Source organism: Cynara cardunculus (genome assembly GCF_001531365.2).
Source record: "Cynara cardunculus var. scolymus isolate 2C chromosome LG 8, CcrdV1, whole genome shotgun sequence".
Taxonomy (NCBI): Eukaryota; Viridiplantae; Streptophyta; class Magnoliopsida; order Asterales; family Asteraceae; genus Cynara; species Cynara cardunculus.
This window is the reverse complement of record NC_037535.1, coordinates 20,312,861-20,327,060: the sequence shown is the minus strand read 5'-3', so window position 1 is coordinate 20,327,060 and position 14,200 is coordinate 20,312,861. Positions and strand designations below refer to the sequence as shown.

General features: G+C 35.9%; 8 non-coding genes across 8 annotated transcripts; all 8 read right to left on the bottom strand.

Moving 5' to 3' along the window:
• Positions 1 to 1,559: 1,559 nt before the first annotated feature.
• On the bottom strand, positions 1,560 to 1,631 carry TRNAP-AGG. Its single transcript has one exon. It is a non-coding gene; the product is annotated as a tRNA-Pro (tRNA).
• Positions 1,632 to 2,606: 975 nt separating this feature from the next.
• On the bottom strand, positions 2,607 to 2,678 carry TRNAP-UGG. The gene has a single exon. It is a non-coding gene; the product is annotated as a tRNA-Pro (tRNA).
• Positions 2,679 to 4,752: 2,074 nt separating this feature from the next.
• TRNAP-UGG lies at positions 4,753 to 4,824 on the bottom strand. The gene has a single exon. It is a non-coding gene; the product is annotated as a tRNA-Pro (tRNA).
• Positions 4,825 to 5,994: 1,170 nt separating this feature from the next.
• On the bottom strand, positions 5,995 to 6,066 carry TRNAP-UGG. The gene has a single exon. It is a non-coding gene; the product is annotated as a tRNA-Pro (tRNA).
• Positions 6,067 to 6,768: 702 nt separating this feature from the next.
• On the bottom strand, positions 6,769 to 6,840 carry TRNAP-AGG. The gene has a single exon. It is a non-coding gene; the product is annotated as a tRNA-Pro (tRNA).
• Positions 6,841 to 9,383: 2,543 nt separating this feature from the next.
• TRNAP-UGG lies at positions 9,384 to 9,455 on the bottom strand. Its single transcript has one exon. It is a non-coding gene; the product is annotated as a tRNA-Pro (tRNA).
• Positions 9,456 to 10,597: 1,142 nt separating this feature from the next.
• TRNAP-CGG lies at positions 10,598 to 10,669 on the bottom strand. The gene has a single exon. It is a non-coding gene; the product is annotated as a tRNA-Pro (tRNA).
• A 1,333-nt stretch (positions 10,670 to 12,002) lies between these two features.
• Positions 12,003 to 12,074, bottom strand: TRNAP-UGG. The gene has a single exon. It is a non-coding gene; the product is annotated as a tRNA-Pro (tRNA).
• Between the last annotated feature and the right edge of the window lie 2,126 nt (positions 12,075 to 14,200).

Here is a 14,200-nt window from a genome sequence, read left to right as displayed (position 1 = left end):
TTAGGGTGTTATTGGATTTGGAGCAGTTAAAGTACTTCAGATTTTAAATATTACATAGATGTTTGTAGTTTATTTCTGTTTTTAATCTCAAATTTTCTAATATTAAAGCAAATCGTATCAGTCTTGAAGGTAACACGTTGATCGATAGCAGACTTTTGATTTTCGAATAGAGGAGATCAGAGTAAAAATTTATATGTGATTTTTGCTGTATAATTTATATTATGTATGTGTGCCTGTGTGTGTCATTGATATGCATCGTCTAGAACTGCTGCTCGTGAGGTGATTAGTAGATTGAATTGAAGTCATTCAGGAAAAAAGTTATTTGATTAGAGAGAATACCAAAACTAAACAATAATGATGAGTAATGGGGAGTTCTGCTGATGCATAAGTTACTGGTGTTGCACAACCTTACAAATCCATAACCTTTGGCCTACGGGCTACATACTTGAGCTTCAGATAAGCTAAAGCTGGTGACTAGTCTCACGGTCATGGGTAAGGTTTTCCAATTGCACTGTCCCTTTTATGCTATTAGTGCAATTTGCACTCTATTTGGTATGGTGGTAGCTCTCTACATGACTCGTGTGAGCTGGTTAGCATGTTTTTTAAGTCCACTGTTGCTTCTGCAGAAGTAAGTCTGGACCTTCACAAATCGGGCTTTGACAGGGAATTGACAACATCAGGTTAACTTTCTTCGACTGCTACCTGACGTTGTAGTTAATGTGACAAGGCTTATTAAGGGGCATTAGAGTAAGTAGTATCCTAAACAAATTTAGAATGATTTCACAGAAGAAACTTGTCAATAACCATAAAAAATTGCATTTACTAGTTCTCAAATATCAGTTGGGCTCAATTTGTCGAATGTCCAGGTAGGACAAGATAACAATTGTATTGGGGTTGATGATCAAATGGGCCACTTTTAGAGCAGTTGCAGACATGTGTGCACAAAAAAGTATCATTTACAAATTACAAGTTATAATTTGGTAAACCGAGAGGGGAGAGAAAGATGTAATCATGAAAGTTCATTACAGTTGACTGGTATTCTCGGATACAGCTCTCATTAAAACCTGTTTCTAATAATTGCTAAAATTAAGCTAGCAACACATTCCGATTTCTAACTGATGAAGATGACTGTCAATAGATGCACTGGTGCAGAACCATCCAATAACAACAGAGATCCAATGAACTATAATCTTAGCCACTTGTTAATTAGAACAGGAGGAGCATCACTTTTGTATGACTCATAAAGGAAAAGTTTAAGCTGCATTGATGGATATAATGAAGTTTCTCATGAGAATTTCTACTTGAACACCATTCTGTCTGTTCTTAGGAAAAGGATTAAAAAAGGTTCACTTTATCTCCAGAAGGATAAAAGATAGCATGCCAGTACACATTCTCTTCATATCTGGTAGTGAAACACCATACATCAGTGACCGACCATCATTTTTAGAATTTGAGGCCAGGATCTCACAATGAGAAAATAAAAAGTCTGGGATGATGGTGGTGGTGGGAAAGAGGGGCCATCACGTAACCTGTCATATAAAATAAAAAAATTAACTTGGGGGGCTTTCCGAGAATTGAACTCGGGACCTCTCGCACCCTAAGCGAGAATCATACCACTAGACCAAATGCCCAGTTGTTGACATTTTCATCTTCTATTGTAATTTGTAATCATTTACCATGTGCAATTAGTTAATTACTCAAAGCTTTGCTGTACATTGTAAAAAATACTGCTACCACAAAGATGTTAAATCAGATGACAAGGAATCTAATAAGAGCCTTACATAATGTCTCGAGTATAACCAGTGTCAGAAAAAATATAGTTGACTTTGGTTCACTTCATTATCTAAAGAAATTAAGAACTACAATTGACTTGTGAATTCATTTGCTTCACATCCTGGCCTTAGAGTGCATAACAGAAGTTGTTGACAGTTTCTAGTTTTTAACTGGCATTGTCCTCGTGAGTGATGCAATCATACTGATGGACCAAAGCTAAATTGATGACTATCATTTCCTTATTCAGACCACTTATTCTATGTAGCCGATCAAATATTTCAATTTTGCTGTATTATAAAGAATTTCTAGAGTTTGTTGGCCTTCCCTTTCATACTTTAATAAGAAATTGCTGCAATGATGTAGTATTAAGTGACAAAATCTTTGTCTGATTTACAAGGCCCAAGGATTTATTCATCTAGCTACGGAAACAATAAAAAAGATGATTGTGTGTCACTTGTAATTAAAAAATCATGCATCCTCAATGAAAAGCATACCATCTTGCACTTTTGATCAGTTCCGCAGGCTTGATAACAGGCTTACCATGACTTACTGGTTTATGATTGCTTATTTTTGGTAACAGAAATGGTTTTTCCCCAACTTGGATGTGGTGCCTCAATAAAAGCTTCCATAACTATGAGTTGAATTTATTGACAAAGAATCTTGTCAGATCTACAAACATGTGTTTGTGTCATATAATATCATTTTAGTAGGTAGTTTGTTTCCAAAAGTCTTAGAGTTGACTTTGTTCTACATCCTTAGCAGAATATGAAATTAAATAAAATAATGTCACCAAAACGTTTATACAAAATGGGTTGATTTTTTTTTTTTGTAATGGGGCATTCCGAGAATCGAACTCGGGACCTCTCGCACCCAAAGCGAGAATCATACCACTAGACCAAATGCCCATTTGCTTCATGTGTCTGGTTTTATTCCTTGTCAGCATGGTTGGGAAAAGAGTCCATTATCTTTCATGAAGTATGAGACACCAGTGAATTTTTATGTTCTTCTACCAATAATTTTCCACTAATATGTTTTCTATTCTGGTACAAAACCACTTCAGTTAACTGTCAGTAGCTTGAGGCTACACTACAATGTGTGAAGCAAGAAGGGCTTGGTGCTTGTTATCCTATGTTCTCCCTTCTTGTTCTCTGCAAGGTGCCATATCGTGAACAATTGAATTCTGGGCGGATACATTTACTAATACCCAGATCAGGGCTAGTTTGCTTATATCACTATGGGTATTTGGTTATCATATGCTAATCATATCACAAGTGGGACAAACACCCTTTAGACTCGTAACTAAATAACTCGAAGAATAAGAAGACCATGACGACCTCATAACAAGCCTTAGTACCATTGACGGAGGATCCCCGACATGCCAAATTTCCTTATCGGATTTGTGCAAACATTCCCAAGCAGCATGCATGAGAGGTGACACCCTATACGAATGAGTTTCATGGTCAACCTTAGTATGGATTTCAGTTACTGGAGGAAAGCAAAACTACCTTGATGCCTTCTATAACCACTTCAGAATCACGCAGAAACTAGTATGCCATGATTGCTGGCTAACTGGAGGTTTAAATGACTTAAATCTAGGTTTGAGTATTGGCGCCTGAATGAAAATAAGCAGAATAGTATTACCAGCTACCCACGAACTGCAAAGACACAAGTGGTGAACATCACCCCTATCAATGTCAATTTAGCTTGAACTGAATGGATGATTTGAGACATTTTTAAGACCCAAACCTTCTTGTCAGGTGTGAAAATGTGATCCCAACTAGTTTCAGCTTAGCTGCTCTTCCATATGCCAAAACTCTTTGATTGAGATCTAAGCTTCTTGGAAGTAAATCACGTTAAAGCTCTCTAACAAGGGGAAATTGCTTGTATGTGTTGCCAATAAATGATTCTGGCTAGTATTTATATAATTATATTTCATGTGTCATATTTTGGTGTGTTATGAGTGTTGGATATGGAGCTGTATCTGATAGAATGTAGATATGGAACCTGAAAAAATAACAAGAATCATAGCAATCATCATTGATGATGTAGGCAACTTGTTGAAACCCATTAATACTTGGTATGATTTTCCATTTCCGTAACATGGTTACCTTGTGTTGGGGAAGAAGACTGAAAAACTGGAAAATAAAATAATTGATTGGGGCACTCTGGAGAATCGAACATGGGACCTCTAGTTTTATTTATATCTGTGTTGTTTAAAAGTATTGCTGGTGCGTTAAACATTTGTTATAGAATAATTGTTCTAGTTCTTGTAGACTAACTTATAGCAAGATGTCTGGCTTTGCATTACATAGACATCTGGAGCCTTGATGCACAGGTATTGGTCTTGTGCTGTTGTTATACCAGCATCTAGCTCTGGCCAAAAACTAATAGCTTCGTGATGGTAGATTTATAAGACTCAGACCTGCATTCCATGCTTTTATGTCAGCTTTGATTTGCTATTAAAAATGACACTTATGTTAAACATTGATTAAATATTATATTTTCTGAACTTTGAGATTGCATTTGACCAACTTTGGAAAATACTGTTGAGAAGATAGTGAAGACACTCCGATGGATTGAACACACAAGTTTATTTATGAATGTACATGTAAATACATGTATAGTAGTTTAATGATAGTGTGTAACTCATAAGTTTGTACATTCTCAACGAGAATCGTACTGTCTTCTGCTTTTGGTCAGTTCTGCAGGCTTGATAATTGAATCACCTTGATGTATTGGGATATGATCGCTTATTCTGGTAATAAAGTTGCATTCACCAACTTGGTGCCTAAATATAAACTGACACACCCATGTGTTGAATTTATTAACTAAGAATCTTGTCAGATCTGCAAGCATATGTTTTTGGCATACATCTCTTTAGTAGGTGGATTCATTTCAGAAGTTTTGAGTTTGCTCTGGTTTATGTTAGTTGTAGAATATCAAATAAAAAATAGTGGCACTTTAAAAATTATATGAAAAGGGGCATTCCGAGAATCGAACTCGGGACCTCTCGCACCCAAAGCGAGAATCATACCACTAGACCAAATGCCCACTTGCTTCATGTGACTGTTTTTATTTCCAATTACCGTGCTTGAAATATGAGTTAACTAGCATTACATGTCGAATATGCGACACCAGTCAATATAGGTGCTTCTACATATAATTTTAGATTTTTACCAAGTAGGTTCATCCATTAGGCTCCCTCCAGACCATCTTGTCCATGAGCAGCATCTTCATTTAGAGACAAAAAGTTATAACAACTGGGAGGAATAAAGTGTAGACTCCTGGCAGCATAATTAAATAACTTGAAAAACAGGAAGACCATGAACCATAGAAAGCGTTGGTAATGGGAAGATCCTCAATATGCCGAATTTTGTTATGTGATTGTGCTCAACCAATACACATTTATTAAGGTGACACTCTTTATGAATAGGGTTCTTGATCAACCTCTGTGTGGACGTCATTTCTTGAGGGACACCCCTTTAATACCTTATATAACCAAGTCAGAATCATACAATATGAGATACTATTTAAACCATGATTGCTGGCTAACTAGAGGGCTGGAAGTAATGTGCTTGTCTCTGCTTGAGTATCGGCTCCTGAACTAAAAAATAAGCAGAAAATGCTATTATCACCTAGCCATGAACTGCCAGGCACAAGTGCCCACATCACTCTTATTAATTTTGAATTTTTGATTTAGCCTGAAAAATAACAGACCACTTCAGTCATTTACAAGACTCGAACACCTTTTTCGAGTGTGCAAGTGTTATCCCGACTAATATTAGCTTATGTCCTCTTTCATAATCCAAAACTCTTTGAATGCTACTGTGAACAGCCTTGGCTTAGGACATGCATAGCCTAGAACACAAAACAGTCAAATATTTTGATTGATATCCGAGATCCTTCGAAGTAAATCACCTTAGGTCTCCCTAACAAGGGAAGTTTCTTGTGTGTTTAACCACTCCAGACCCTGGACTGTGCTTATATTTTCTGGGTTATAGCTGTGTGCCTTAGAGTGTAATATAAGGAATTGTGTCTGATACAGTGTTGGATGTGGAGCTTAAATAAACAATAAGAATCGTAACAACGACATGGATGTTGTCAAATTGGTAAAACACACCAATACTTTATTTGATTTTTTGTTTCCCTACCAGAGTTACAATGTGTTGGGAAGGAAAACTAACTAGCATTAAAAAATGGAAAAATGAAAGAGAAAAGATTGGGGCATTCCGAGAATCGAACTCGGGACCTCTCGCACCCAAAGCGAGAATCATACCACTAGACCAAATGCCCTGTTGTTCCTTAATAATTTTTATTTTATATTCTGTTGTTTGGACATGAACTATTGCTGGTGTTACATGTTTTACATATTTAGGTACCGTGATAGTTGTGTGTTACTGATATGTCTGTTTACTAAAGGACTTGGAAAAAACTTGCCTTCTTTCTAGGTTCTTGCACTGTCAATATTTAGTGCATTGTTTTAGTTCCTCAAACTAACATATGCTAAGATGTTTGGCTTTCATTCCAAGTAATCTGAAGCTTTGATGCAAAGAGATGACTCTTATATTGCTAGCAACACATTCAGAACTTTAACTGTGTAAGATGACTGTCAATGAGTAGCCTCAATTTAAAGCAGATAAAGAATCACTTTCATGTGTTATGACTTTCTATAAAGGAAGATTGTAAGCTTCATTGATGGATATCTTGGAAGTTTTCTCCTGAGAATTTCTACTAAACAACATTCTTTCTTTTCTTAGGCAAAGGATTTAAAAAGTTCACTTGTGCTCCAGAAGGATATAGCATTCTAGCATGCCAGCACACATTTCCTTCATATCTGGTAGTGAAGCACCATACATCAGTGATCAACCAATAATTTTTAAAATTTCAGGCCAGGATCTCACAAAGAGAAAATAAAAAGTCTGGGATGGTAGTGGTGGTGGGAAGGGTAGAGGGGTCATCTCACAACCTGTAATAAAAAATAAAAAAATTAACTTTGGGGCATTCCGAGAATTGAACTCGGGACCTCTCGCACCCTAAGCGAGAATCATACCACTAGACCAAATGCCCAGTTGTTGACATTTTCATTCTCTATTGTCTTTGTAATCATTTACCATGTGCAATTACTTAAATACTTAAAGCTTTGCTGTACACAATAAAAAATAACTGCTACCACAAAGATGTTAAATTCAGATGACAAGGAATCTAATAAAAGCCTTGCGAAATGTCTTGAATATAACCACTATCAGAAAATTTTAGTAGACTTTGGTTTACGTCATTATCTAAACACATTAAGTGCTACAATTGACTTGTGAATTCATTTGCCTCACAGCCTGGCCTTAGAGTGCATAACAGAAGTAGTTGACACTTTCTAGTTTTGAACTGGCCTTGCCCTAGTGAGTGATACAATCATACTATTGGACCAAAGCTCTATGACTTTATCATTTCCTTATTCAGACCACTTATTCTATGTAAGCGATCAAATATTTCAGTTTTGTTGTATTATAGAGAATTTCTAGAGTTCGTTGGCCTCACTTTCATACTTTAATAAGACAATGCAGCATTGATGTAGGATTACATGACAAGACTTTTGTAAGATTTACAAAGCCCAAAGATCTAACTATGGAAATAATAAAAAATATTACGGGCTTCATGATGTTTAAGTGCAGTGGCTTGAGGTTAGGCATTCCGAGGATTGAGAACTGGGCCTCTTGTCTCCAAGTAAGAATCATACCTTTGGAGTGACTGATATGATCGAGGTAAATAGTTTTTACAGTTTGTGGTTTGTGAAAGTAGTCTGTTACCTTAAATAAAAATATATACACCAACGTTAATGAAATCTGTAGCATTACGAGTTTAGAACAAATATTATTATCATTACATGCTTTTGAACATGGATAGTAATTTATGCAACCATGAAAGCCATTGCTCCTTTTAGTTTTTTTGTTTGGCATACTGTATACGTTGTAAGAAGTGATAGGTTTTTTTTATGAAGTATATAATATTTATCTACGGCAAATAGAACAAATAAATTCACACACCCTCCTCACCTTTGGTAAGGTTTGAACCCCTGACCTCCTAGGAGGCCAAAGACTCACATACCGCTAGGCAAAGGCCCTTTGGTAGAAGTGATAGGTTATGTTGGCCAAGTTGTAAAGCTATGCAGTTGTAGTTAAGGTCGCCCATTGCTTTTGCTTGTTCTAGGAAACAATATAAAAATATGTAACTCCAATTTTAGGTATTTTGAGTCAAGTAGCTCAAGGTGAGGCATTCCTAGAATTGAGTTTGGGACCTTGCAGGCTTGCACCCTAGGTGAGAATCATACCACTAGATCAAAGCCCTGTTGATTTTATTGGTATCTACTGCATATCATCTGCTTGATGGAATTAGCCACTAATTGTAGGTGACAGTTTTACTTTGCTTGTGTACTTTAAAATACGAGTGCTGTCATATTATTTTGAATGACAAGGAATATTTTGTCTCACTAATATAGAATCTTTTGAGTCTCTTATATATACACACATAATAGCAACCATGATCGATGTAGCCAACTTGTTGAAACCTATAAATACTTTGTATCAATTTTCATTTCCTTAACATAGTTATAATGTGTTGGGGAAGAAGACTAGAAACTGGAAGAGAAAATACTTGACGGGGCATTCTGGCAAATCGAACACGTGACCCTTACCACTAGGCCTAATGCCCTGCCCTTATTATCTTTAGAGGTTTTTTTTTTATATCTGTGTTGTATATCGATGAAGAATTACTGGTGCTTTGGACGTATGCTATAAAATTATGGGTATTTGATCGTTGTGGTGATATTTTTAGTCTATACAAGGACTTGGATTTTTTTTGCCTTGTCACTGAATTCACTTTACTGCTACCACATTGAGTGCATTGTTCTAATTGTTGCAGACTAACTTATAGTCAGATGTCTGGCTTTCACAGAATTCAGTCTTGTGCTGCTGTTACATCTAGCTCTGGCAAAAAAGTCATAGCTTGGTGATGGTATATTTATTAGATTCAGATCTGCATTCCATGTTTTTTACTTTAACTTTGATATGCAATTAAAAATGATATGTATGTTAAATAAGATTTTTTCTGAACTTTTAGATTGCATTTGACCAACTTATAAAAATATTAAAGAGAAGATAATGAAGAGGCAACACGCTACAGAGGATTAAATTTATTAACACACAAGTTTATTTGTAAATGTACATGTAATACATGTATAGTAGTTTAAATGATATTGTGTAACTCATATTTTGTACATTTTCAATGAGAATCATACTGTCTTCAGCTTTTGATCAGTTCTGCAGGCTTGATAATTGAATTACCTTGATGTATTGGTTTATGATTGCTTATTCTGGTAATAAAGTTGCATACCAACTTGGTATCTAAATATAAACTGACACACCCATGTGTTGAATTTATAATCCTGTCAGATCTGCCAGCAAATGTTTTTGGCATATAGTCTCACCTTAGTAGGTAGATTCATTTAAGAAGTCTTGAGAGTTGACTTTGATTTATGTTAGTAATAGAATATCACATCAAATAAAATAAAATAGTGGCACTTAGAGAAGTTATATAAAATGAGTTGATTTTGTTGAAATGGGGCATTCCGAGAATCGAACTCGGGACCTCTCGCACCCAAAGCGAGAATCATACCACTAGACCAAATGCCCACTTGCTTCATGTGCCTGTGTTTATTTCCAATTACCATGCTTGAAATATGAGTTACCTAGCATTACAGGTCAAAAGTATGTGACACCAGTGAATTTGAGGTGCTTTACCTATAAATTTAGATTTTTGCCAAGTAGGTGCATTCAATAGCTTCCTCCAGACCATCTTGTCCATTAGCAGCACTTCACTTGGAGACAAAAAGTTATAAACAACTGGGAGGAGCAAGCTATAGACTCTTTCTGGCAGCATAATTAAATAACTAGAAGAACAGGAAGACCATGAACAATAACACACGTTGATACAACCAAATGAAAGATCCTCAATATGCCAAATTCTATGTATAAGATTTGTGTGATTGTGCTCAAGCTGTAGACATTGTTAAGGTGACACCCTTAATGAATAGGCTTCTTAATTAACCTCTGTGTGGACTTTATTTCACGAGGGGCATCAGAACTACCTTTAAATCTTTAATGCCTTATATAACCAAGTCAGAATCACTTATGATGTGAGAGACTAGTAAACCATGATTTCTGGCTAACTGGAGACATGTAAGTGATGTTTTTGGCTCTGCTTGAGTATTGGCACCTGAACTAAAATAAGAAGAAAATGTTATTATCACCTACCCATCATCACTCTTAATAAGCAGAAAATGTTATTATCACCTTTTTTCGGGTGTGCAAATGTGATCCCAACTAATATCAGCTTATGTCCTCTCCCATAATTCAGAACTCTTTGAATGCTAATGTGAACAGCCTTGGGACCCTTAGAACATGCCTAGCCTGAAATAAAAATAGTCAAATATTTTTGACTGAGATCTAAGATCCTTGGAAGTAAATTACCTTAGGTCTCCTAAGAAGGGGAAGTTGATGGTGTGTTAACCACTCAAATCACCCTGGATAGTGCTTATATTTCACGTGTCATAGCTGCATCTGTTAGAGTGTAATATATGGAACTGTATCTGATACAGTGTCGGATATGGAGCCTAAAGAAACAATTAGAATCCTAGTATGAATTGGATGTAGGCAAGTTGTTAAAACAAGTAAATACTTTATTTGATTTTTTGTTCCCCTCACAGAGTTGCAATGTGTTGGGATGGAAATCTAACAAGTACTAAAAATTGGAAAAAAATGAAAGACAAAAGATTGGGGCATTCCGAGAATCGAACTCGGGACCTCTCGCACCCGAAGCGAGAATCATACCACTAGACCAAATGCCCTGTTGTTCCCTCCTTTATATTTTTATTTTATTTTTATGCTGTTTAGACATGAACTATTGCTGGTGTTTGACACTTTTTACATATTTTGGTACTGTGACAGTTGTGATACTTATATGTCCGTTTACTGAAGGACTCGGAAAATTTTGCTTTCTTTCTAGGTTCATTGCATTGCTACCAATAGTAAGTGCACTGTTTTAGTTGCTTTGAACAAACATATGCTAAAATGTTTGGCTTTCGTACCAAGTAAGCTGGAGCTTTGGTACAAAGGGATCACTCTTATACTGCTGTTATAATAACATCTAGCCCTGGTTGGAACTCGTAAATTTGTGATGGTAGATTTATAGGCGAAGACCTGCATTCCATGCCTTCATCTTAACTTTAACTTGTTATTAATAAAAAACATATATTTAATATACTACTCCCTCCGTCCTAAAATAAGTGTCCACTTTTCTACTTATGTTTGTCCCAAAATAAGTGTCCGGTTTAAAAAATAGATAACTAAAATTTCAAATCTACCCCTAATTAATGCACAAAACTTAAGGGTTGTGAAGAGAGAAAAATTAATTAAGGGTAAAGTTGTCATTTGATTAACTAAAAAAATGTAATAATTATGCATGCCTAAAACTATGTGTCCATTCTATTGTGGATACTTGTTTTAGCCTCCGTAGGGAGTATATATATATATATATATATATATATATATATATATATATTATATATATATAGTATTTTCTCTTGATTTTTGAGATTGCATTTGACCAACTTCTGGAAAATCTAAAGAGAAGATGGCGAAGAGGCAACACTCCAGTAGAGGCTTGAATATATTGAACACAGTTTATATATGAATGCATATGTAATAACATGTATAGTAGTTTCAACTGTAACCATAATTCAGAAATTGTGCATTTTCAACAAGAATTGTAGTGTCTTTTGCTTTTGATCTGTTCTGCAGGCTTGGTAATAGAATTAGCTTGACGTCTTGGTTGACGATTGCTTATACTGGTAATGCAGATGCATCTTTTCACCAATTTGGTGGCTAACAATCTTGACAAAGAATAGTGAAATTACCTATGCTTGTTCTGGTAATGAAGTTGCAAATTTTCATGATTTCTGCATATTTGTGGCAGTATATCCCCATGTGTTGAATTTATTGCCACTGGTTCTTTTTAGATCTATGAGCATATGTTGGTGGCATATAATCTCACTTTGGTTGGTAGATTTGTTTCCAAAAGTCTTGTGTTGACTTTAGTTCATATCAGTTGTAGAATCTCAAATTAAACAAAATAGTGCCACTTAAATTATTTATACAAAAATGAATTGATTATGTTGAAATGGGGCATTCCGAGAATCGAACTCGGGACCTCTCGCACCCAAAGCGAGAATCATACCACTAGACCAAATGCCCACTTGCTTCATGTGTTTGCTTTATTTGATATCACCATGGTTGRAACACAAGTTTACTGACATTACATTAAGTATGCGAGACCAGTGATTTGAGGTGCTTCTACCTATTATTTTAGATTTATATTTTTTATACTCTGGTGTAGAAACACTGCATTTAACTGATGAGTATTTTGAGTAAATGTGTGAAACAAGCAGTGCCTGGCGCCTTCTGTCCTAAGTTTGCTTATGCAACCTTAGCAATGATCAATGCAAGCATATCCATTTCCAATAGTCAAATATTCCACCATACTAGTTGCTTAGATCACCATGGTTTTTTGGTTGATATATGTGACCTATTTGTGCACATGATACTCGTACATATTAGTTTGTGGAATCCTGCTCAGTGTTCACAGAAGCCATATCCTACACAAAAGTCCAAGTAGGTTCATCCAATCAGCTCCCCCTAAACTATCCTGTACACGATTAGCACTTCATGAGAGACAAAAACTAATAAACAAGTGGGATGAGCAAGCTATAGACTCCTTCTGGAAGCATAATTAAATAACCTGAAGAACAGGAAGGCCATGAACACTAACAGGCTAGTACTAATAGAGTTTGCATTTCTGGAATAATCCCCTTCAGAATTTCCTTGTATTCCATTTCAATATATAGGGAGTTACAGATATACATGAGCTAATTTAAGAAAGGATACACATACAAAGGAAACATATCAGAATCACATCAAAGTAAAGCAGGTACGATATTGGCTAAGAGGTACAACAAATGGAAAGATCACCATTATGCCAAATTTTCTTATGAAGTTTGTGTGATTGTGCTCAAGCTGTACGCATTGATTAAGGAGACACCCATTATGAATAGGTTTCTTGATCAACCCCTGTGTGAGTGTGGACACCAAAACTACCTTTAATATCTTATATAACCAATTCAGAATCACTTGCAATGTGAGAACTAGTAAGCCATGATTGCTGGCCAACTGGAGGCCTGCAACTATGTTTTTGCCTCTGCTTTTGTATTAGCCTCTGAACTAAAATATGCAGAAACTGATATTATTTCCTACTCACATGACACAAGTTCCCAGTATTTTGATTTAGCTTGAAAAGAACAAACCACTCGAGTCATTTTCAAGACCCAACGCTTCGGCTGTGCAAACGTGATCCTGGCTAATATCAGCTTATGTCCTCTCCCATAATCCAGAATCTTTAAAAGCTAATGTGAACAGCCTTGGAACTTAGGATATGCATAGCCTAGAACACAAAACAGCAAAAATGTTTTGATTGAGATCTATGATCCTTGGAAGTAAATCACYTTAGGTCTCCCTARCAAGGGGAAGTTGCTGGTCTGTTCAACCACTACCCTTGGTAGTGCTAACATTTCATGCATTATAGCTGCGTCTGCTAGAGTTTAAGATATGGAGCTGGGTCTGAAAGAGTTTTGGCTTTGTAGCCTATAGAAACAATGAGAATCCTAGCAATGACCGTGAAATATAAGCAACTTGTTAAAAAAAGTAAATACTTTATTTTATTTTTTTGTCTCCCTAACAGAGTTATATAAATGTGTTGGGAAGGAAAACTCAATAAGACAAGATTGGGGCATTCCGAGAATCAAATGCGGGACCTCTCGAACCCAAAGCAAGAATCATACCACTAGAACAAAAGCCCTCTTGTTACTACCTTCATATTGTTCTTTGTATTTATAGTGTTTAGACATGTACTATGGTTGGTGTTTCACACTTTGAGTTCTACATATTTGGGTATTGTGATATTTGTGACACTGATATGTGGGTTTATGTAAAGACGGTAATATTGCCTTCTCACCAAGTTCATTATATTGCTGCCAGCATTTAGTGCATTGTTTCGAGTTGTAGCATACTAATAACGTCTGATTTTTTACTTTTGTTTTAAACCAATATGAAACCTTGGTGCGAGGGATCATTGTTATAATGTTGTTATAGTAACATCTAGCCCTGATAAGAAAAAAAAACTCTTAGTAATGGTAGATTTCTAGGCCCAGATCTTCATTCCGTGCTCTTATCTCGACTTTGACTTGCTATAAAATCTATATTTTTTCTTGAATTTTGAGATTGCATTCCACCATCTTTTGAAGACACCAAGTGAAGATAGCGATGAG